The 23,709-nt window shown below is 23.2% G+C and overlaps 1 long non-coding RNA gene across 2 annotated transcripts; it reads right to left on the reverse strand.

Moving 5' to 3' along the window:
- Positions 1 to 5,670: 5,670 nt before the first annotated feature.
- LOC126550287 (uncharacterized) lies at positions 5,671 to 23,249 on the reverse strand. 2 transcript variants are annotated; one of them, XR_007604343.1, is made up of 3 exons: positions 23,083 to 23,249; positions 20,632 to 20,793; positions 5,671 to 6,272 (listed from the first exon to the last, which is right to left on the reverse strand). It is a non-coding gene; the product is annotated as an uncharacterized LOC126550287 (long non-coding RNA). The 2 variants fall into 2 exon arrangements; XR_007604344.1 differs by lacking the exon at positions 5,671 to 6,272 and adding an exon at positions 9,500 to 9,867.
- Positions 23,250 to 23,709: the final 460 nt, after the last annotated feature.

Genomic DNA, 23,709 nt, shown 5'->3' on the forward strand with positions numbered 1-23,709 from the left:
AAACCTTATACTTTATAGGATATAAGTAACCTCGTATAATTAATTCAAATACATAATTTTTTTAAATTATAAGCTTTAATGTAATTATGTATAATAAACCTATATTTACCTATGTTGTTATTTTACACTGCAGCCTACAGTTGGTTGATTTTATGTATTGCCAATAATTTGCCAAAAAATCCCAAAACAGTTCAATATTTATTTTATTTATTTAAAGAAATCTTGCACAAGGTCACTAGAATATACGCTATTATGGCTATTAAAATAATAATTTTATTCGATGTATGTTTGCATGTTAGATTGTGCTAAATTATATACTTTCAGCGAAACACGTTTTGAAAAATCTGATTTGATGAATTTGAATTTATTTTGAAACGTAACAACAAAATTCTTTTGAATGAAATCGGTTTTTTATCAATTCAAAATTTAACAGTAACACAAAAATCTCAGCGATATAGCCTCCGCACTAGTTAAAATACGCACCACTTGATTGATAGTAAAAAAAAAATACCTGACTAAAAAATGTATTCTTGAAAATTTCAATGAAGTATGAAAATGTACAAAGTAAGATTTATCGTGATGGCTGATATGCAAGGTATGTGATGAGGGGTGGAAATATCACATTTTATAGGTTATCGGAGATTGATTTCACGTGACTGGTCTTTCTTTTAATAACACAAAATAGCTATAAAATAAGAGAAGGGATGTAGGTACAAAGTATTTTGCTTGAGGGCGCATGAACGATGAATCTGCGCGTTTCTCAATGAAAAGTCTATATGGACAGAAGAATGTTCAAACAAGAAAATTATTTGAAGGTAAAAAAGTATCTACATAAACCTAAAATAAAATGAAAAGTCTTACCTAAAAATAAGTAAATAAATACCAACATATTTTGGAAATTTAATATTTTCATTATTGATGATATACTTGAGTAAGTATCCAATATTAATTATATGTTTACGGTACATGACGATTGCATGTGAATTGATCATGGTTAGGTTGAATTACCTAACTGTAATGAATTGAAGTTGTATGATTTTACAGTGTAGTATATTTTCGATAGTGAAAAAAAGGACGGTAAAATTAGAAATGTAATATTATGTTTAAATGTTTAATGATTTTTTTACTAAAATGCTATGTGATATTGTGATTCATACATACATCGATTTTTTATAAAATCATAAAATCTAATTAAAAAAATAAAATTAATATTTTGTACGCATTTAATTACAATTATATGTGGTTATAATCGTGTGTGAATTTATTTATACGTAGACGGCTACGTAAAATGTAGGTACACATTTTTATAGTTTTAATAGGATATATTTAATTTTTAACCTAGTTTATCTAATGTTGAGGGAAAAAAACAGTTTTCACTCGATGATTTTTCGGATATCTATGTATATATTTTTTAGTAACAGAAGCTATCTTAACAATATGTCAATATGTTAGTGTCGATCTTATTTCTATGTTTATTGATCTTAAACTGGTATATTATATAAAAAAAAAAACATTTAAAATCATTATACACGAGATTCAATGAGCTGTTATTCATTTCCGAACAATGTCATAAGAAAATAGGGGAATTTAATATTTATTAAAAAAATATTTGATTGTATAATATTTAATTAATATATTAATCTTGATTAAACATCCTACTAATTGAATAATTTGGATAAAATATAGATAAAAATAAAAAATAATTTTACTAAAAATGAAATTAAAAGTATACTTATATAGGTATTAAAAATAAATTTATGTATTAATTATGTACCTTTAAAAATTTAAATTACAATAATTTATATATGATTAATTTAGAATTTTAAAGGGTATAACTAACGTATATTTAACGTGTGCAAAGAAAAAAAACAAGAATCCAAAAAAGAATCATAGAAAATGTAATATAAATTATGAAATGAAATGCATTTTTAATCGACAGTAAAAATAAACACTTCACTGTCATCCTCTGTGAATGTGTAAATTGAATTTATTTTTAATTTTTAAAAATATGATTTTAATCATAGTTTAATATTGTTTATATAAAGCTCATTTAATTGCATATTTGTTATTGTATGGAAATAATCAATAATTATAAAAATGTATTTTTTTTTTTTTTGTGTGTGTTAGTGTTTAAATGCTTACAAATTGCCAACTTCTTTCATTTGAATCTAAAATCTGGATTAATTATTTTGAAAACGACACATTAAATATAATTTAGAAAGTCATTAAGTTTTAAAATATAGCTTTATATATTTATGATTTTAAAATGTTATTTACTGGACGATATTATGATAGTAAATTCTAATACGGTAGTCGGTAATACATGATTGTAATAATTATAGCTAGGTATAATTAAGTGTAAGTAGGTACATATAAAAAAAATTAAACTTATTAATTTATAAATATAAAGTATCATCATAATTAATTTCAAGATACATTTATAGTACATTACTATAGATTTTGTATCTTGAAATTAATACTAGATATTATGATCTAAATTCTAAGTACTAAATGTACATTTCTCAAATCAAAACCTGAACACAAACGGAAATCACCAGTTTTGACTAGGTATTATGTCATGGAGTATCAGCTGGATAATTACACTGCTTTGATGTTGTATAAAATATTCACCCATTTACATATTATGTACGTACTGGCAAAGGCACGACGTTTATATTATAAACAGTGTAGGCGTTGATTCAAATTTCAGTTGTAAAACGTTATGAGTATATTTTTAAACTACCAAATTAAAATTTAATTTAAGCCATGATAACGTTCTAATAATGTAAAACTATATATCTATACATTTTATTGACGACATTATACTATCATTTTTTTTATATATTATTTGTTGGTAATTTAAAAAATATCGTTAGTTTTGGGTGACGGAAGATAACAAACCGAAAATAATCGGTAAAATGTTTCGCTAACTTCTACTACACGAACGTTTAGGTCAAAAATGTATTTTCTATAAATATGAGAAATATGACGTGTGTTAAGCGATTCCAATTCCGGTTCTTATTTTGTAAATGAGACATTACAGTTTGTATAGTATAAAAGTAATTGAATTGAAATAAGGATATAAAATAGTCTAATACATATAAGCGATTTTCAAATGTGTTACAAGACCAATCGTTGTTTTAAATCGACATCATTATAGGTATTTACTCCATTGCGTTTATACGACCCTTGGAATGTCATCAGCCACTGTCATTCATTGATTTCATTGACTTCCAAGTTTGAACTATTATTACTCAATTAATTATCAATATTTTCTATTAAGTTATTAAAATACATTTTTTTTTTAAATAATTTTGTATAATATTTATATTTCTAATTCTTTTATGGTGATTAATGATTACGATAAAGATGTTAATTTTTTTTCATAATTCGGCATGGTATAGGTAGTTCCAAGGACCATATAGGTCTTTCCAGGCTCTATAATTTTTTCAATTTAAAAATTAAATTAAAGATTTCCATGACTATCGTCATAGGGTACTCATAGCAATAACAAATAAATTATTCTGAAAATCATTGTTAAATTTTATTGATTATGTACCTACTAATTAAGTATGGATGTGATTAATTTGTCAAGCTAAATAAAAATACCACAGTTTCATAGAATTTCTTAAAAACCTCTGTTACTTAATGTGGAAATATAAAAATATGTTTCCACATTAGATTGAGGTAAAATTTTTTATTTTTTACAGGTGTGTTAGATAAAATAAGTCCAATCTACGTGATTCCAGTATTATTACTTATCTATAAATGATCTGTACTTTTTAATAAGAATTCTTTTAGATAATATAGTAAGAATTAAGTTTATAAAGTTTACATTAATTATATACAGGACAGTATCATAGGTATTATCTATATATACGTGATTCAAGTAGTTTTTACGTTGAAGAAAAGTAAATAAAAAAGTAAGCACCTACATGAATATATTTTTGTTATTTAAATTTATTTTTTGCAAACGACCAACGATTTTAAAGTAGGAAATGCCCGAAATGGAAGCTAAATGTTTAAATTCATAAAAATAAATTATTAAGACTTTATTTCCTAAAAATAAAAAAACTCTGATTTTGTTTGTTTTAATTTAAATTTAGATTGATCAATATTAACAAAAAAAATCATCTAGTCAAAAATGAATAGAGAAGAAGGTAAATTACATAAAAATCTTATTATTTGAGAATTTGGTGCTTAATATGTATACTAAAAAATTCCAAAAATCATAATTTGAATAAATTTATTATTTAAGGAAAAATAAACTGTGAGTGATTATATCTAGTGAATGAAGTAACTTCGCGTGAATTATTGCTAATGTAATATCCACGCATAGTGTGGCTTTAAAAGGGTAAAAATATAAAGGTACACTGTATGTATACAATGTAATATTTATTTATAGTTAATAATAATATAATCAAAATAGAACATTATTTAAAATTGAATTTTTAATACCACGTTGAAACTTTACTGAGTTGTATATACTAAGTGTTACTGAAAGTTTGTCAGATGTATGTTCGGAAATATGAAATTCAAAACAGTGAGTATAGAATTTACAACTCCTAAACATATTGCCTAAATACATAATTTAATTTTTTTTAAAGGTGTTCATAGATAACTGTTTTAAATTATACATGCTAAAAAATAAGTTAAAAAATACTTAAGTTATCATACAATATATTTGCTTCGTATGAAAGAATTATCTAGTGGAATTGTTTACCTATAAAAGATTATAAAATGCGTTTTATAGCTATAAGTATATGCATATATTTATAGCTATAACCAAATACGATTTTTTAATACCTTATACGTTTTTTATTTTTTATTTAAAATAAAAATGATAGTAAATAGTAAGATATGGTAGATATAGAGTAGATACAAGTAGCAGGTATGTAGAGTGTATACTCAAAGCAAACCTTTTAGAAACAATATAAGAAATTATTATTGAGTTTCCTTTCACGCACTAATCTTAGTATTTTACAATACGCTATGTAAATTTGTATTACATTATACATATTAGGTAGTTACGTTTTATATAATATAAGCATGCCTTTGGTTCGTATTATTAAAATCTTTAATAAACGAGAAGATAATCGTGTAAGCAATGAACAAGAATGTAATAAACGTTAGTTTTTTGCCTACCAAGGTAATTAAAAATTCTTATGTATATTATTAATTCAACTGGATAAAAAGAATTGTCTAATCTTTACTGTATTTACTGTAAGGTACTTTCTATTATACTGGAGGGCGTATATATATTATATATGTTATAATATACTGAGATTAGTTTTAGTTATATTTTATTCTGAATAATTACCTTCCAATTGCATACGCTCTTAATAACAACACCTGGATTAATAATAATAACATTATAATATTTTAAAAATCTGTAGATAAATAATTTAATTTGAATTTATTAATTTTCCATTGTTGTCAAATTTGTTCAAAATAATTTCGTCATTAATTGGACTGTCTTGAAAATGAGACTAATGTGTGTATAATAAACAATAGTGCAAGACTTTTTTTCTTTGACTTAAATTGACAGCAGAGGAGGATTACTCATATCATAATAATATAGAGCACTGCTGCATCATTTATAGATAAAATGTCAACAATATCGCTATAATTCTTAACAAAAATGCAATATTTTAAAAATATTAATACATATTCATATACTATTTGGGTCAAAAGGCTCACAAAACCAGCCAGCCTAGAGTTGCATTATAGTGGTTCTCTTTGAAGCTCGGTTTGCAGAATCAGCAGATCTGGAAGCCCGTTTTGTGATCTTCTTGGCTATTTGTCGTGGCACGTACCCGCTGGCTTGAAAGTCTCATTGTAATGGAACGTAACTGTGTATATGTGAGGTGGGGAAAAGAGGTGTAGTTCAGTAGGCCATAGCGCTTCCTGTAGATTGTTTTTTCCACCTGTATCTGTTCTTCGTTCAGCGGTTTTTTTCAATGACGTATATTCTCTATTATGACGTAAAAGGACTGTGAGTCACGATGAGAAGCAACCGAGAGTTGATGATGTCTAGAATGGCTATCCCACGAGACCGGATATTCGTGGGGTTGTACAGTAGATCTTGGACGTCGCTTGGGGCTATATTCTTGTCACGGGACAAATGATCTCACTGCTCGACGGGACTATTGCAAAACCTACCAATCTTGACTCAGAAGTTATTTTTTTTTAAGTATATCTTGATCCTTCTTAATGACGAAAAGCTGCGTTTATCTGTTGTCAAAGCTCATTATTCCATAACGTCATAAAGTCTAAGTAAAACATTTTCATAAAATGCAACTGTATTTCTTAAGAACAAAAATGGGGTTTTCACTATAACGATTGATTAAACATTAGATTATTATTATATTTAGGTATTTAATAAGAAAACGCACATATTTTGTAATAAAATTATAGTTTCATAATGTTCATTGGTAAATCGTTTAAATAATTATAGGCCTTAAAGTATGAAAATAGATTTTTTTTGTCACATTTTTCAGTGGCATTAGATGGTTTAAATACAAAAGTTTAAGGATTTTTTTTTGTTCAATATTTAATAGTACAGCAATTTAATATTCGTTGCTTTCTGATAAATATTATTAAATTTGATTTTTTTCTCATTATCTAAATTTAGTTAATTCAATAAATTGTGTTATAGTATATTGCTCATATAAAAAATATATATGAATGAATGTTTTTTCCAAAATTAGAAAGGTAGGAAGTAAAAAGGGCGGTCAAGTGAGTAACGCTCTGCTGTGTAATAGGTCATCACTATTATTTATGTGTACAATTTGAATCCATTGATAGGTATCATTGTATACGATAAACGATTCTGAACTGAGATGATTTGTCAGCCTAGCATATATTTTTCAGTGGATGGTGAAAAAGGTGATTTATATTTTAATAACCTGAATACTTCAAAATTTAAGTTCTTTTATAATTATAGTAAGCTAAACTTATGGAAAATCTTGTATTAAATTTTCAATACTTAGCTATTTACACAAAAATTTTTATGAATTATACCTACAAAATAATTTGCAAATATTTATGATTTTAACGAATTTTTGTTAATATTTGAACTTCAAATGCCAATAAATAGCATTAAAATTATCGAAATATATTTATAATTATTTTTTAACATACCTTTGAGTTTTATAAAAACAAGTTTATGTAGAATCAACAACAACAACACGATTTAAAAAAAATGTTTAATTGATTTTTTAACAGACTATTATTTGTTTCTCATTAACGATGAGTACGCAGTCTTCAAAAGTTTTTTTTTATTTTAATGCATTCACGGGTCATAAATTTATTTTCAAACTAAATTCACAATTTTTTATTATAGATTTTACTGGACTATTTTAATGTACCTATAAAATATTGTGTATATAATTAGCATATAAAAAATATTAATACACCTACTAATTTTTTTATATATTTAAAATTATTTTTTGAATTTGAATAGCAATATTTTATACTTTAAAAATGTTATTTTGTCCATTTATAGTGTTAATAATTGATTGAAGTAGTTAAATTAATAATTAACTAGTTGACATTAAAATTTAAAATACATAATAATTTAAGGGGACGATGCACCCACATTTGTTGTTTCAGTCTTCTATATGTAGGTACGACATAGCAAATTTTCGTTCATCACTATCAAAATTAGTATGCTTTTAGTTTTGATATTAGAGTGAATTGACCTATTATAAAATTTTAAGGTAAAAGTATTATAAAGGATCGATCGTAGCCTTTTATTGATGTGATTATTTTTAAGTAAGTGTTGTGACCTTGTTGAAACATTACATTTTAAAATGAAATATTCTGTGTTATTGCCATTGGCTGTTTATATTATATCAATATTTTATATACCTATTACTATTAAAACGTGTACGCACTACCTATTTAAAGAATAATTAAATCGAATTTTGGTGCAAATTATAATTCGTATTTTTACTATTTAAAATGGTGCGAATTGTACATTTTTATTTTGGTGCAAATCATAAATACAAATTCATAAATATTGGTGTAAATTATATATGTTATATTGATTTTGGATAAATTTTGGTTTTGAATTATATAGCAAACTAATTGATTTGAAATATGTCTGCGGTTTTATGTATAAGAGAAGTAAATAGCTGCAAGCTGTGGTAAAGTTGTTTAGGATGAAATCAAATTTGAAGGTACCCTTGAGGACCAAGGAATAATCATATTTATTATTCCATCTTCTCATGATCATTAAACATGATTCGGAATTCATAAGATTAGTTTATAAAGTTGAGTATCAGTATCATACAATTTTGAGCGCATGTTTAAGAGCTTCTAGAAAATATATTTGACTTGGGAGGTTTCAGTAGTAATAGTTAGTACCTACCGTAATCTAGATGATAGTTAAATAGGTACCTAATAATAATATAATGTTAATGTTTTTTAAAAAAAAAAAAAAAAAATATTGGTTTATTTATAAAATAAATTGTATAAAAAAAAGTAATTCTATTTAAGATAATTTTAAGATTTAAGAACTTTTAATTTTAACCAAATATATAGAAAATATAACTTTTACATTTTTGTCTTATGATTGTCTAGTAAAAGAATATTAATAAAAATATACGAACTGTATTATGTACATATTTATTTTAAAATATGCATTATGTATTGTGACTTATTTTGAAAAACTATTTTGTTTCACTCGAGTTCAATAACATTTGGTTTGGTTTTATTTAATATTACAATATTTCATCTTAGTTATTTTTTATTATTATAATATATTTATATTATAATAACATGGTGGGTGGCTTTGATCCTTCGCAAATGTGAGTAGGTTTAATTTGTTTTACCCTCTACCTTCTATTGAATAAGATAATCAATGAAACGTACTGTCTTCTGAAGCGCTAAATTTCGTTATTTACTTAAATTGTAGTAAAATCGTTGAAATATTTCTGATGCGTCGCTAGTATGGTATGATTAATGATTATAGGTGAGTAGTGTGTAGTACATAGTTTATTTGTGTTGCTATATGCGTTATTTTTTCATTTTTGTGAAATGAAACACGCAACATATTTTGAAAAAACGTATTTCTTTATTTTGGACTAAATATTCTACGTGAAATTAAAATTTTTAAGACGCTTCATTATTATTAATTTATTACTTTAATTTAATATTTAAAATGTAATTAATATGCTTCTTGGAAACAAACAAAAGTAACTCGGAATGTTCACTCGTTTTTTTTAAGATCAATTTAACATTTTCAATAAGTATGTTCTATATTCTATATTTAGTAATGTACCTACTAAAATTACCTAAAATAAAGATCTTGTCATGTACAATTTATCTATACATAATTTATCTTAGATATTTTTTTAAATAGATAGATCAATTTATAAATATTTTATTTTATTTTTATGAGTGTTCCTTTGCTCAATGTCTGTAGTATCGTATTCAGATGTTCATATGGAAATGAATGCAAGTATAATGCTAAATGATAGCAAATCTAGCACGTCTTTGAATTCTCAAATTTCCCAGAAATATGTTGTTTAATAATTAGTCATAATAACTAATTGATTAACTTAGATATGTACTCACAGAAAAGTGTAATTTAATATGCTGGGTCACTATTTTATCGGAACATCTTAGTCATTCTTGAGAAAACTTTCTTGCGTCATATTTTATTAAACCTATGATGTTCGAACTTTAAATATTTCTCTATTCTTTAGTTACCTGCTTCATTTTAAATTGGAAAGTCCACTAAATATTATCGAGTACTTGTTCACTAAGTCAGATCCATATTTCCTTTTATTACCTAGCTCTTTAATCTAGTGGTTTTCAACCAGTGAGTTGTGAGCGCCTTTGAAGTGTAACACCATAAATCTATTAATAGTTTTAAAAGTATGTATTTATCAGTGTTATTATCGACAGCTTATGAAAACTGATAAACATAAAGATATGCCTCGTAGATATGTATTATATCATTTATTAATTATTATTATGTACTATACCGGTCGCAGTCGTCTTGAACATTTTGAGTCACGTAATATTGTATGTACCTATTAGGTATATTTCAGACTTATTTCTTTGCTTTTTAATAACTTATGTTTTTTATAGAATATTTTTAATAATACCCGTAATTATAATTTTTATTGTAGGTAGATCAATTTATAATTCGTTGAACTGTTAGAATTATGGTGAATAAATAATCAAAGAAAAAACTAAATTAAATATCAGTTGTCAGTATCATGATGATTATTTAAATATACAATTTTCTTAGTCCTGTAGTGAAATGATCCTCGTTCATGGTATCTTGTATGTGGTATTAAAATTTAACCATAAAAACTAATATTATTTATTAAATTCCTCTTTTATTCTAATTTCTAAGTATCTTTTACATTTTGTCAATGAAACCCTATTATTGGAATTTTGTTAAAGCGATTGCTGGACCGAGTATCTCAGATCTCATGAGTTATATATTTAAATATATTAACTTATGTGTACTACATTAAAATTGAATTTTGGATCTCGGTATATTTTTGATATAAAAAACAATGATTAATTAATAATTATTTTAACTTAGCATATTCCTAAAAATATAATCTATAAAATAAATAACCATGATATTGATAGAATGATAATTTTTTTTATTAGATAATTAGGAAATGAATATATATTCTAACCTAGAAAAATAAGTATCAATCAATTTTATTATAATAATTATAGCATTGTTGGTATAATTAGGTATGATTTGTTTCTCTAACTATAACTCAAACGATGATGTTCATATAGATGTATTTTTAAAGTTAATTATTTTAAGTATAACATAATATGACTTGCCTTTAGCAATACTCGTAGATCGTATTAAATTAGCTAGGTATTTAAATTAATTTTGATATAAATATTGTTATTTATTATTAAATTATTATGTCTGTATAACATAAAGATTTATAATACTTTTCAATAATTGAGCACAATTAATAACAGAATAAAAAAATTAACGTTATGAATTAAAGTTATTTATTTATATAAATTGTATGTGTAAATGTAGACTTTCAAGAGAATTAAAAAATATACTAGTGCATTTTTAAATGGAGTGCAATTAATATTTTTCGTAGTAAATGCTCGTAATATTTTTAGCAAGAAATAATGATGGAATTTTAAATTAAAAAAATAAGGGATATTGTTAAATATAAGTGTGTACTTATTGTACGTAACACTTTTTTTTTTAAACATAATAAGAAAAACAATACTTTTAAATAATAAATTAGGAACAGCATTTATAAAAAAAACAAATCATAAATTTCACATGGCAATAATATTGATGCTATACCTATTTGTTATTAATTTACCTTTTTATGATCTTTTTGACGCAGTAAAATAATTTATACATTATCATTCATCCTTCACCACCTCATAACATTGGGTACGCTGCTTTATTCTAATCTATTAATACTATAGAAAAATAATATTATATAAAGAGTAATATATTTCATATTATTATTATATTCTGCACAACGCATACTCAATATTTTTCATGTTATGATATTGAAATTAAACTGTTATTAATGTTCCATTGTTCTACAATGTATTGTATTAAATATAAAATATTATGTACTAATTATGGACTTTTAAATGTTTATGTGTAAATATCGAAACTATATTTTTATGTTTCAGTAGTATATTTGTGGGTGGGGGAGGTCGTCGGATGGCTTATATATTATATATTACACCACATTTATACATAGATAACTTAATTATTACTTATATATTTTACATTGTTTTAAAACTTTCCGGAAACAAAGAGTTTGATTGAGAAGATCTTCACGACGAGTCTTTAAACATGATTGTAAATGGTCATTACATAAACGTATAATATATAATAAAAAGATATAGCACAAATTATTTTAAAAATGCTTAAAATAATCAATGTATGCAAAAATGAGCTTAAAATAGCCTATTAAAGTAATTTTATTGGAAAATAAGTTTTTGAATTTAAAATGTTTAGCTTCATTAATTGAATTTTAATCTTATTTAAAATTAATTTTGGCATTCCTTTGAAGAAATAAATGAATTTGTTTTTATGTCTTATTTTATTTTGTTCAGTGGATAGCACTTTTAAGCAATATAGCCAGGATGATTTATTTTTTTTTTTTAGTTTTTACAGCTTACAGGAAATATAAAAATAATAAAAAATATAAAATCTCAAAAATATTTATTTACGTGGAAATTTAGTTTAAGTATTTTGTAGTACCTATCGATTTAAAAGTGAAACACTTATTTTATGGTAAAATATCCGTAAATATTAGTTGTATTTATATATAAATAGACGAGTGCCCACTGAATTATGATATCAGGTTATCAAAAGTAGATAGGTAGGTAATTTAATCTGTAAGTTACGGATAAAATGTTCTCATTAGTCTTTTATTAGATTTTTTTTATTATTTAATATAAATGTATTGTTTAATTCTGAAAATATTAAAATAAGTATTATTATTATATAATAACAAATAAGGACAATATAATATATTATGCATCAATCTTGTTTAGAAAGAAATAACTGTATATTTTCTAAATTTTTTTTTAAAATTTTTAACTTTTCTTCTGAAATTACCGTTTTTCTTTAAAAATTATTCTCATTATTTATACGCGTATTGGAAATATAATTAGCTATAAAATAGAAAATACCATATTTATTTTACACATATATCCGTATATTACGTTGGTAATTCATTATATAGGGATTTTACTTTTAGATTTGCCTATATTACAATAGTTATTACAAATATAGTAAACAATTGTACTTATAAGGTCTTATACATTCTATATTCCAAATATGTCATTTAATAATAATACATACACAGTATGTTTATTATTATTATAAAAAATACTACTCTAAGTTGTTATGAAACAGTTTGTAATAAATTTGAACGCCTATCGTGTAAAATCGTGTATTTAAAAAAAATAAACATTAATTTGAACTTAGTATTTCGACTTAGCTAAAAAATTGTATCAATATTTATAAAAAAAAACTAAACAAAAACGAATACTTCACATCATTATAAAGAATAAATAGACTTAAAATAAGCGAAATATTTTGAAAATTAAATTTTGTAAAGAAAATGCCAATCTAAATAAACTAAATTATTTAATAAATAACTGAAGAAATTTCCAAATATTTATGACTTATATACCTATACCTTTTAAATATTAATAAATATTTAAAAATTTTTGGGGATAATTCGTTACGTGATTTCGTAGAAATTTAAAATGTAGACGCTCAAAATTGTTTTTCATTTAATGACGCTTTAGTTTTTTCTATAACTAATTGAAAGAAAACCAATAGAAAACTTGTGTTTATTTTTTTTAATCTTAGAAATAAATACAATACATTTTATGAATTTTCACTTACAAAATTACTTGTAAATTTTGGCACTTTATATACCTATACTTTGTAAAAATTTTTACTTAAAACTCTCATAAAAAAAAAAAAAAAAAATGTGTCAAATAATTTTTGATTTTTTTTTTTAACTATAATAAGAACCTAACCGACGTATAAGAAACCTTTTTGTTCACCCAAAATTTTTTTATTGAAACTTCAAAAAAAAAAAATTCTTAGAAAAATCGAAAATTTCAGTTGTATATAAATAACTAAAAAAAGCCAAAATACTTTAAAAATTAAACTGTTTATAATTAACACTAATATAAAAATTTGGTGAACATTTCAAGTATTTTAAATTATATAACATTTTTGAGTTACAATTATATAAAATAATAGATTTTGTCGAAAACTTATTTTGGGTAAATTTTTTTTTTCCCGTTTTTCGGTTACTTATTTTTTGTTTTTCCCGATTTTTTTGAAAACTACTGTAAAATGTTTACTTTTGACCTCTATAATGTACCAAAGATATTCACTTTGAAAACCATCCCCAAGTTTGAAATTGAATCATTATTTCAACAAGTTATGTTGTACACAGACATAAAAAAACACACACATTGTAAAATTAATACATTCATCACTTCGTTCAGAGAATCTAATATATAAATGGATCTGAGTGCTTGAACATATTTTAATGTAAGGTTCATTATAACTTATAAGTAGTTTATTTTCAAATTAAAAATATCGAGAATGTATAATATAATATATATAACGTACATAATATTTTTTTATAATTATTTCAGTTTAGAATTTTGGCAAAATATATAAAAACTTCTAAAACTATAAACTATTTTGTATTTAGAAATTCATTAAAATTTTTTGTTTATACTTAGAAAAGTTGAATACAAGTTATTGGTACGTTTTGCAATTTATATTAATCAAAAAAATTCTATTGGAAAGTCTAACTATTTTTTATGACTATAAAGAGACTATTTTTTCTAATCAATTTTTTTTTAATGAAAAAGTATTTACCAACCACCTTTTTATTATTAAATAAGTATATAAAATAATAAATTTGTTTATTTGACCTTTGAATGGTAATTTCTGATGTAATGCAATCTATACTTAATATTGTTTTCAGTTAAATCCTGTGCATGTTAGTATGTCACCCTCTTTCGTATTTTTATCGAACAAAGTAAATTTATAATTATTATGTATAGATTATTGATACATTTTGAAAATATAAATTTTCATCGAATTGATGTTTATTTTCAAAAAGGTTTATAAAGATTCCAATGATATTTATAAAATGTTTTTAATATATTTTTTTTTTATGATTTGAAGTGTCTATAACTTTATTTTTGACTCTGTAAAAATAGTACATAAGAACGTAATACCAACAGAATGCACCATGCTTTAAGAAGAACAATTGAGACTACTGAAGATCATTAAAATTGACTCTAAAAAGAAAGAGTGACTAGGTAAAAGGTTAATACTACTTTTAAAAGTTCGAGTATTTTTTCTCAAGGGAACAAGTAAAATATTTCCAAATTACTAATTAGTAATTAAATAACGACATTTTAACGTAATAACTGAAAAAATACAATTGTGTGTATTTATATAATTTAAAAATAATAACTATTATGATATTAATCAAATATTAGAAATGTTATCTTCCACTAATGTTCTGAGGTAAAAGATTTATATAATACTCTCTGAATAATAATATTTTATTCAAATTGAATGACACATTATTGTTCGTTTAGATTAAAAATAATATATTGTTTTAGTTGAATAAAAATAAAGGCATGTTAACAATACGATAAAAAAAAATAATACATTTTAGTCGGGATGAACGAGGACTTTTGTTTTAGTTGTAATTTCATAGAATTCAATGTTTTTATGATTAAAACAGCTCGGAATGAATAGAAAAATTAAGTCCTTAATAAAAAAGCTTTGGGTTTTATCATTATTTTGATGTTAAGTAAAAAGGTTTATAATTCTGCTTAGAATAAAGCAATATAATGTATGTACTTATAAAACACTTATTTTTGGTTTAAAATTTAGTATTTACGTTACATATATGTTAATGAGAGACATTATTTATAATAAGTACACATTTGATATGGTTATGTGTATTACAATCAATAATAACTTATTATACAGTAGGTAGTATTGAAATAGAAGATATTATTCTTTGGAGATAGGGATGATTAAATAATAGTTTTTTTTAAATTTTTTTGGTATAATATAAAAGATAATAAAATGGTCAATATTGTTTGTCTAATAACTAAATAATCAAATTTATAGAAATGCGTGTGAATTATGACGATTTAATAGTAAAATTAATTAATGATATAAAAGTCTTATTCACAGTATAGTTTATTCATTTTCTTAAAAACATTGCAAACTCCAACCAGTAATCGTTAAGTAAAAAAAAAAAATTGGCTACAGGTACAAGACATTCCTATTAGTAGTCAACCCTAGCACACGTACTAAATACAAGCATATAACTTAAATGTTAGTAACGTACAGCCGACTGCTGTGTGGGAAATTAATGTTTTTTTACGTAATGTTCTTGCAGGATACATATAAACTTGAATTACAACGATCTACCAATTTTACACTAATACAATAAAAATTAACTCATTGAACCAACAGTACCTAGAACTCCAACTAACTCACTTAAAAGGCGTGTGATTTTGTTTTGAGGAACATTCCTAGAAACAATTTTTAAACACTGGTTGTTCGAAATGTAATTACTGTTTTGAATGTTTTCTTTTAAGAGAATTTAATATACATAATATATTTCTAACCTTTTATACTCCCCTAAATAAGCAATTAACGTTTATTATTTTTTAAGTTATTTTGGGGGGTTTAACGGTCGTATTTTAATTTTGCAATTTTAAGCAAAATAATATGTAAATATATAACATAAACTTTATTTTATAACTATTTTAGATTTATATTGAAAACCTATTGAATAATACATTTTTTATTTAATAGTTAATCTCAGATAAGATGAGTGAAGTGGCAACACTTCACTCATGCTATTGTTTGTAGTTATGCTTTTTGAAATAATGTGTGTTAGATTTTAAAAGAATTTCTCTGTATCATAAGCAATGTAAGGTGAACTGATTTTTTATACTTCTTAGATTTTAATTAATAATAATATTATGTTAATTACTTCAGTTATTAATTAAACTTAAATAATTCACTAATATAGAGTACAACTATTGAAATAATACTATTATTCAGTTCAAAAATAGAAATATGCTATAATTATCTTATTTGATCTTATAATATGATCACTTTATATTATTAGCATAGCCGTTTTGACGCAAAGGGCTCAACCTGGTTTTATAGTCAAGGGGACTAAAGAGTTTTAGCCCCTATTTTTGAACCATTTTTGTTATTCTCATATTTATCATTATTATATCTAATATAAACTAAAAAAAATTAGACTAATTAAATTAATAACATTGCTAAAATAACATGGTACAACATATACAATTAGGACACGAAAAAAATATTAGGTTATTTTTAAATGTTTAATAAAGAATAAAGTTAATATATTTTAATATAAAGAAGTGTCACAATCTAGTATTTGGTATGCACTTCAAATAAAATCATTGGATTATTATGCAATAGTTTAATACATTAAAGCTACATTAACCAATGAATATTAAAAAATCAAAATTTGACTTAAGTAAAATCAAAATATTTAGTGAAATATTAAAACAAATAACAAACACATAGGTACTATGAGCACGCAGGATACTTAAAACTTAAAATATGAATAGGTACAGAGGTTTAAAATCAAATTAAATACTTATTAATACTGTAATAGGGGGGATGAGGGTATTTGTGAATTAGATATCGTCAGTATTTTATTTGTATATTCTAAAACATTTTTGTTTTATTACAATTAAAATTTAAAAGCAAAAATAGTAAAATAAATACATTTTTATTAAATGTACATCTTACTTGTCGATACACTAAATACAATCATATTATTTATTATTAACCTGATCTAGTACTAAATATAGATTCCTTTGGTACATGGGTCTAAAAATTATTCAATATCTTTTTATTACTCTTTATTAGGATAATAGGACATGGACATAAGGTGCAATAAACAATACAAAAATGATTGATAATTTAAAAACTAAATATTCATAAAAATAACTTTAAAATAATAATATGATAGTTGATAACTCAAATTACAATCATGACATATGGAAGCGAACGTCAAAAATATCTATAGATAATAAATCTTAATTAACACATCTTGTTACTTGTTCTAAAATTTGGTATGGTACAATTGTTATTTTTTAACTAATGAATTTGAGCCACTTTTTATTTTGTTGCTATTGTCTATCAAATAATTACAAATTTGAAATTAGTCAACTACACTCAATGAAAATGTAATTTATTCGTCACTTATCAGTTATCACTTTATGATACGGACTGCGCAGGCTACTGCAAAGCGCAATACTGACTAGTCTGGTCACAAGTCTGTATAATATTATTCTATTGTCTTAGTGGTTATTTTTATCTTTATTTATATCCAATGAATCTTTGGTAGGTGTTACCTGAAATCGCACGGGGTGTAAGTTTATCCCCCGTGGACACTCCTATTAATATTAGATATATAATTTATAATATATTATGTTACCTTAGTTAAAAAAAAACTTTTTGCTTAATAATCCAGGGAATGTTTAAAGGAAGAGGGGTAAGAAGAAGGCCCACCATATCTTGTAGCTTAAAAATGTTGTCGGTGTTTTATAGTAACATTTTTTATAGCTGAACTATTACTATATACAATATAATAAATTAATACAATTTTATATAAATTATTAATGCATATCATGCATATAAATTATTAATAATAATTTAAATGGTTATATTTTAATATATTACGGTATATTATATTTTGTTACCTTAATTTAGTTGAAATTGTCTTCCCATAAGACAATTTATTGTGTATAATTTATAGAATGTTTATACGTAATACAATAATAAACTTAAGTGCGGGTGTCTAGAGAGCAATACAAAAACATTTTTTTTAACAATTATTCCCTAATCTAATGATTAACTAGTAAAAACTCTCAAAAATGAAACATTTTTTTTTCAAGTATTGCCAATGGTTTAAACGTCTGATTTAAAGTTTGTTGAAAGATTTATACTCATTAATTTTAATTAAAGTTATAAGCATTTTAAAACTATATTTTCTTTTGTAAGTTTTAGAATATGCATAAACTGTAGCTATGAATTGATTATAAGATCATGGAATTATGTAAATGAAAAGAGAATAGCAACTGGACGATCATATGGTTTAGTTAAAATTATTGTGTTATCATAATATTGTATTATATTATATTGACTATAATTCATATTTGATTAAAAAGCGTCAGTGGATAATATATTTTGAGTCCAATTATGAGTGACATTATATGAGAAAATTATTAGAATTCTATTGCGGTGTTTTAAATTGTATTTAATATTGTTTTGGGAGGGTTCCATAGCTGGATAATTCTTCTTATCACTTGCTTCATATGTGTTGTTTTTATATCATGTACGTGTGTACGAGTATGTCAGTTTTATTTTTACTCGTTGTGTTTCAAATACAGATTGAAATTTTCCGAAATAAAAAGATTGTTTTGAGAATTTTTTTGTTGGTTTTGTTGAGCATTAGAAAATTAAATAGCTATACCTAGTAATATATATTTTAAATTTATGGTATAGGTGCACACAATTTTTACGAATTAGATTGCTTATATTATTACCAGGAGTTTGAATTATGGTGAAATGTATTGCAATTGTAATAGTTCATTTATTGTTTGGATTAAGTTTATCCGAATTACTGGTGTGCAAACTAAAACTTATAATTAACAATTTTATAGCTACTCTGTTTTATATATCATATTAAAGACGATAGATGATTTTAAAGTTTTCTGTTAATTGACATTTAATATAATTTAATTAGATATTTTAAAACTTATACGGTAGAGGCACCTGGATAAAATTAGTAAGTACAATGTGTATACAATTTAACTCAATACTCTATAGTATGATTTTTCTTTAATAATATATAAAAATTAAAATATTTATACTATATACACTACTCATTTTTCATTTATATAGATATGTATTTATTAAAAAAGATGAAGTTTAACTCAATACGTAATTTTAGCGTTTATATTTTTAGACTTATTACTTATATTTTTTATATGGAAATTCAAGTTTTAAAAAATGTCAATGGGTAAATTGCTTTTTCCATAGGTGTTTCATACCATATCTAAATATTCTGAAGATTTTTGAATTGTATGTTATCTTTTGTGATTATAATATTAAAAGAACTAAATTAGGACTGCTAAATCTACATTTGTCTAGAAGATTATTAACTTGTTTTAATAAGCACCAGTGGTAAAGTGATTTAGCACCGGAATGTTTCACGTTAAGATTCACAAAAAAAATGCATTCAAAGAACAACCTTTTTTGTGATTAAATTAGAAGTATAATTATGTACAGTTTAATTTGTAACGCATATAGCATATTATTGTATACTACGCGGCATATTGTGTGCAAAATAATATTATATTATTTTATAAAATATAAGGCAATTAAATTTGTTTGATGTTCAATAGCTGATAAATGCATAATATTAGCTTTTACAGATTCAACATCAATCACGAGTGAATTACTGTAACGGGCAATCACATTAAATTTACAATAAATCTATACATAGAATATAGATTGAATAACTCCTCAATAATAAAATTGAGTTATAACATTATTAATAATTATTGTAAAACAATTTCAAAACGTTTATTATATTAAATTTAAATATATGGCTATATTATTAAAACCAAAGTTATGAAATTTATTAAATTGTAATTAAAAATTTGAAATTATTCTCGTCTTTGAAATAATCGATTATAAATAATTGATATTGTGTAAGTATTTAATAAATAATTCGAGTTCCATTAAAAATGATAATAGTTTTGACGATAATATTAAGTTATAATATAACTATGTGTCTACGATTTTACATAACTATTAATACGAAATCTGAAAAATATAGGGACATTTATGGAACTTAAAAGGATATATTAAAATAATATTATTAAATAATAATTATTTATTTGTTGATCTTACAATAATGCGTGTATGAATTCTAATGTTCTTTTGTAAATCATAGCATTTTTGATATGTGTACAATAATTTTAAATATTCAATAAGCACTTAATAGTAAAAATTAGTACCTATATAACGATTCCAAAACGTCCGGAAAAGCCATATTTACATGCACGTTGATTTTTGTATTCTCATCTTACATTTTATTCATTTCTATAAGGCAGTAATTACTGTTAAATTTGTTCATGATTACTCAATTCCTTCATGTGCCACACAGGGGTTGAGAAATTCTAAAATAGGGTTAATGTGACAATTTTTATTTTAATTAATAAAATATAACAATCATTAATAAATATTATAAAGGTAAATTATAGATATTTATATTTTTAATAAAAATTACATATTTTACACAATTTCTTGTGAATCAATTTTTTCAAAGAAAATGTACAGAATACTATATATATATGTATATAAAATATTTTACAAAATTGGTTTTTCTATAGTATGTAATATGTATCATCTATACCAATAATTAATTAAATTAGTTTAAGTCATATTTTACATGAAATCAGGCTTTTGGAGACGTATAATTAAGTGTAATTTAATATTTTATAATATTAAACATTGATTATCCTTACCTAAGGTATTCTTAAATTTGGTTATTTTTAATGAGAAACATTTTATATAATGAACTGCATACTCAAAACAACATTTTGATCATGGAGAATGTCAATTTATTAAGTGAATGTAAAATTACATTATACTTGTTTGCTTTTTATAACGAGTAGTACGAGTATATTATTTATTAGTAGTAATGCATAATGTAATATGATTTTAAGATTTTTTATCCATCAATATTAAATTATTTAACATAAGAGTGGTCTTAAAAATTATAATTACTATGTTAAGTTAAAATTAATAGACAATTTATCTTTTGAACCAATTATTTTTGAACTCAAAAATTGTCCGATTAATAGACTTATAGTTAAATTAAACATAAAAAATAATAGTATCGTATTTTGATTTATGTCTGATCTGATTATCTAATCGGTTATTTAGTATATTTGTTAACTACTAAGACGTACAATAATATTGTGTTTATTGAGTAAGCGAAAATATTAAGTACTGGTGTTAAACTTTATAATATATGATATAATTAATATAAAATATTTGTAATGAGTAGTTAGTAAAACAATACATAACATACTATTTATTTTATGGAATTAAAAATAAATGATCTTTATTTAATAATAAAATAATAAAATAATAGATACCTATGACGTGAGTTAATATATTATATAAATAAATTAAGTCATACTAAAAAAGTTTTATAAATTAACATTCTTTAAAAAGTTGAAGTCTATAAAAAAAGTTTTATAGAATATTAAAACTACTATGAAATTGTTAAGCTTTAAAAAAAACAACTAACGTGTAAAAGTTGTGTGTTATAACTTATTATTTTAAAATTATAACTATCAAATAATTAAATTAGTTACTAATCATACGTTATATATATTATTACTTACTATGCACGCATAAAACTAACGATGAGTTTAACAATAATATTCATAGCCCTATATAAAAATCCAGGACATAATAAAAATTAACATAAAACAGAAACAAAGACTTAATCATTTATTCAAAATGAATTTAATGTAAATGGCACAGGTGGCTCATTTATTATACGTAGTTCTAAAATGTATTTTTTTTATACATATCAGTTTTTTATTTTGAGAATTTTACAATAGAATATAGATAAATTCAACAGTACCCATAGGTTTCAAAATTAATATTGGGTTTGATTATTTTCTATATACCCATAATTACACTAAAATCGCACATTACAATTTTTTTTTTATACATTTTAAATATTTTTATATACATCTATAAAAAGCTAGTTTTTCAATTTAGAATATGTAAGTTATTTTAAGTTTTTATTATAACCGTAGATATGAGATTATTTATTGAAAATTTCAAGCATGTAGTACGAGTATATAAAAAAGTAATTTTAAAAATTTATTTTCATTTTATTTTATGGATTGTATCTAAAAATACTAATTTTTACCTTTTACACATAAAAAGTTTGAAACTAAACTACACTACTGTATATTTGTGTAAATAATTAAATATATGACCATTAATTAATTAAATAACTATCAATTAATAATTGCATAAAAAAAAAATATTTATTTAGGTATCAGGTTTTATTTGTATTATAACAACTTGCCGTCTCAATTTGAACTTCAAATGGTCATAAATATGTGTGGTCTTATGCTATTTTTATTTTTAATTCAATTACAAACAATTATGATAATATTTAAATTTTCATGTCTTATGTTAAAAATTGAATGAAATTGAATTACAGAATAATCTAAACGTTTTATGGTTTAACGAATATCGTATAATTATTTTAATCATTAAACGCTTAGGTATAAAAATATTGTACTTATATTTTTTTGATATTTTAATTAAAAATAAATAAAACTTATGAAGAATATTGTAGTTAAATTTGTTAGTTGAGCTCTATTATATCGACAACTGGTTTTAACTTAATATTTCTGTTTTTTTTTTTTATATACCAGATTATTTTGAAGGGTGTTGGATCCAATTTAAATTCCAATCAGATCCACTAGCAGAGATGAAGTTCAAAGTTGAAGATTAAATCATTTATAGTATACATTTTATACTGTTCTAAAAATTAATGGAAATCACAAAAATACACACCATTAATACTATGAGAGGTACATGCATCACTCTATTCAAAATTGAAAATTAAAATATGTATAATATTAAACAATTACTATTGTTACTATTATTATCGTTTATTTTATAATACCAATCAATATTTTTTTTTAAATAAAGATTTAAATCTTATATAGTAATAGAATATTATATACATCAGTATTGAAGTATAACATAATGTTACTTTGTCGATAATATTAGATTGTTACACGGAGATACCTATCACTTCGATCACCATTAATACAATATATGGCTATTGATTATATTTTATTATTCATAGACATCTAAGCTATTTTTCGGTACTAATGTATGTTTTGGTCCTAAACAATTCACTATTATATTATATACATATATTTATTATTTATACATGCTAAATCTACTTATACTGATAAATGTTCTCAATGCCACTCACCCTAAAAAATAAACTCCATAGTCCATATAAGAAAACAACCAAACTGGCGATG

The sequence above is a fragment of the Aphis gossypii genome, chromosome 2 (genome assembly GCF_020184175.1).
Source record: "Aphis gossypii isolate Hap1 chromosome 2, ASM2018417v2, whole genome shotgun sequence".
In the NCBI taxonomy this organism is placed as follows: domain Eukaryota; kingdom Metazoa; phylum Arthropoda; class Insecta; order Hemiptera; family Aphididae; genus Aphis; species Aphis gossypii.